The following is a 3745-nucleotide window of genomic DNA, read 5'->3' as shown; positions in this document are numbered from 1 at the left end:
GAGGAGGGGCTCTGCCGGCCTCGGCCCGCCCCGCTGCGCCGCCGGTGCCTGGGGATGTCTCTCTTCCTCTGTCACCAGCTCTGCTCGCCTGCCCAGCTGTCAAAACAGGGGGTGTCTTTTTCATTCCAGCTCACGAAGTACCAAAGGGGAAAGGGGCTTTAATGCCTGTGTTTGGACACAAGCAATTATCCCTAATTATTGTTTTTCTTTTGAGCCTGCCCGTCCTGCTGGAGAGCCAGCAGATGAGCATGCCCTAATCCTCCCCAGTCGGTTGATCTCAGTGGGTTTTGCGGGACAAACCGTGCGAGAAGGCTTCCTAGCTTTCATCTCGATGTGAGTTTTGAACTGATTGAAACTCGTTGCGATGGGAGAATTAACCTCGGAGCCCAGGCTTTCAATGGCCCCTGATAAGAGATTATACGTGTTGATGGCAAGCTTTTCTTGGCAAAATGTTTTCAAAGGACTCAGAGTTGTTAAATCAAAGCCCTATTGAAATGGTGGTAGGCCCCTTTGGAGCTCTTCCTCCCTCTTCATTCCCTGGTACTGGGTGTTGTAATTACTGGCAGGGGTGGGAGAAGAAAAACAGAGTATCATTGTGGAGTTACACACCCCTGTGCACAAGGGTGATGGGCAACATCAGCCGGAGAGCTAGAGAGAAGCCAGAGGAAACTTTTCTAAATCCCGCAGAAGATGATAACTCCACAAGCACTCATGCCAGCAGAAGATAAATCCTGTTCTGCTGCAGCCTCCTGTCATATGTCTGCCTCTTGCTTTTGGTGGGTTGAAATAGCAATCAAGGGCTCATACTTCAATATTATTTCTTCAATAATTCATCCTTTCCTGAATAAAAAGTGATTAAGAGAAAGAAAAAGCTAGAGGTTGTGTGGATCTTTCAGCCACAGCATGTGTGTAAGAAAAGCTCAGTAGTAATATTTAAGAACAGCAGAATCCTTGGTGGGATCTCTTTAATGAGGAACCATTTGTTCTTCAAGTTTGCTTCACATTGCCAGAGTAAAAGTGAGAAAACTTTTCCACCTTGGATTTTACAAATGAAGATGCTCTTCAGACACAGTCCTGCGACACTGAATGTGGTTCTGATTTTAACTGTGGAAGGCTAAGGCCTAACAGAAGAAATTCTTCTGGGAAGTAGAAGAGGAGATAAGGCATTGCCATCAGACAATCTACTTCAAGAGAATTGCTGGCAAGACTGTGGCACCCACTGCAGAAAGCAGCGTAATCCCACTTAGCTGGGTATAAGTGCCTGCGGACAGGCAAGGAGAGATACTTGGTTGGGCCAAACCTTGTTTATATGGGTATTATGCAGGACTTTGGGACATTCTTATTAAATTCACATGCCATTTGGATACTGAGAGAAATAAAACAATGATATTCAAGTCTAGAATCATATGAACAAAAAAATTTTACAAGAGCTACCAAGAGTAAAAGATTGCCCTCTCCAACACAGTAAGTAGCCTGCACTGGTAATGAAGAGACAGTGAAGCGGCAGCAATTTGATGACAGGCCCAGAGGCTGATGACAAAATACCTGGAGAATACCTTAAAGGGAAGAGATCAGCGTGTTCAGGAGCTGGATTGGCATAAACCTAGACAAGAATCTGCAGAGACACTACAGCTAGCTTCCTTGGCTGATGCTCCAGGTGCAGGAGGAGTCCTGGGTTCAGGGATGCTGGAAGCTTGTGTCATGTGCTGGTCGTCACACACCACTGATTGTCAGCCTTTAAAATTGATATTTTATTACATTTGCCTTTTCTCTCCAGCCATGTTGCATGTATTGAAGTTCTATGCTTAAAGTCTTTGTCTGTCAGGGAACATTTTTAGTTTTAGAATGCTCTGTTCTGGTTACTGCTATGCCTTGGATTCTCAGGTCCTGATCCAAGTGTAAGCCAATGTAATTTACTGAAACTGCCAGGACCTTGAACTCAGCCCTTTTTAATGCCTATAAGTGTTTGCCAGAACACAAGCATGTAATGTCTTTTTTTTTGTTGTTTTTTTTGTTTGTTTGTTTTTTTAGAAGCTTGAGCTGTAATTATTAAAACACTATGATTAAACTAGTGCCAGAACAGTAACCTTTACATTTTAAGTTACATTAAATTGCCACAAGAATCCAAGTTGTTTGTGATCCATTTAGTTTGTATTGTATAATGAAAGTTTCTTTCTAGCATATAGTTTAGTGGGACACCTGATAGTAATTGGAAAATATGCTTTTGAGTTGAAAATTGGTAGGGCTTTTTTGTTTGCTTTAGTCAAACAGTCTATCAACTACAACTGAAATTCCAAAATCAACATTTTGGCTTATTCAGTTCTTACTGTTGACTGGACCTGTGAGAATTGTGGAGATTCTTGGAACAATAATAATAGCTTTACTTGTTCTGACTTTTTTGATTATTGGAGTGTTCTGCAAGGGATCTTAGAGAGTTCACAGGCTGTGCAGGGTCTCAGTAGAACTTACATATTGCACAGGATCTCTTCTTCTTCAGTAAAGTGTTTGAATCATGAGTAAACTCTTGCAATCTTGTCAGGAAGAATCTATTTGCAGAGTTTATGCTCTTCACAGAAGTGAACAGCTGCAATGTGGATTTTATAACTTACTTAGGGTGAATGAAAACTGTAATAGTTAGAGTAGCCAGAATAGAGCAGCTTTAAATATCTTCTGTGAATTTCCTCTCTCATAATTCTCTTTTATATATGTAAGAGGGTGAATTATCGAGGAAATAACACTGAAGCATGAGTCCTTGGATTGCTATTTCAACCACACAAAAGCGAGAGGCAGACATATGACAGGAGACTGCAGCTGAAGAGGATTTATCTTGCACTGGCCTGAATGTTTATGAATTTACCCTCTAAAGATGCATCTGGAGCCAAGGCTGTTTCATTGCTACTTCAGAAATTCTTTGCAAATTTTCAAGAGTTAGAATGTTTTCCACATAAAATAGTGTGTGACCAATTTGTAATATCAAAGGGTTGGATTCAGGCCCAAAGACCCTAAAATTTATATACTCAGTGAGAAACACCAGTTGGATCCAGCAAGCAAATGGTGCAAATGTGGTGTAACAACAACACCTTTATCAGTCCTAGTTGCTGCAGCACACCAGCCCTCAGCTATGGTCACAGACTAGCATCCCAGGCAAATGCACTTTCTTTCACCAAAGGAGAGAGACCCACACAGTCTTAAATACAATTGTCAGAGCTTTTGAGGTTCTTGGGATGAGAAAGATATTTTGGCTCAGGAGCTTCCATGGTCTTGACACATGGAAGAAGTTTGGTTCTTCCAGCCTCTGGCCAAAATTCATGACGTAAAACCAACAACTTTCCCATTTAAACATCTCCATCCCATTTATACCAGGACTTTCAGTGTCTTAGCTCTCTCCTGCAGTCTCGGCAAAAGAGTCGTTGTTCCCTAGAGCAAGGAGGCTGTATTAATATTTCCTATTCAGATATTTCCCAGGTAAATTCCATAAATCACAAGGTCACTGTTGGTCACTCAGACTTGAAGATCCAATCCAGAAAGAATTTCAACATGTTTCTATCCAGCCGTTAAGCAGCAGAAACCAGCATCATTGTAACTATTTCCTTTCCTCGTACAGATTTGTCATCTAATCACATACAAACATCTATATAGTCCTGTCCACTCCACTGCATTATGCTTTGCCATAGGTCAACAAATGCTTCAGTCTTCAAAGCAATAACTAGACCATGTAGAATTAGACTTCAGTTGTTGCTCAGCA

The sequence above is a fragment of the Chaetura pelagica genome, unplaced genomic scaffold, assembly GCF_000747805.2.
Source record: "Chaetura pelagica isolate M959 unplaced genomic scaffold, ChaPel_1.0 scaffold559, whole genome shotgun sequence".
Lineage (NCBI taxonomy): Eukaryota > Metazoa > Chordata > Aves > Apodiformes > Apodidae > Chaetura > Chaetura pelagica.
The sequence above is the reverse complement of the archived record's forward strand: the minus strand, read 5'-3'. Positions refer to the sequence as shown.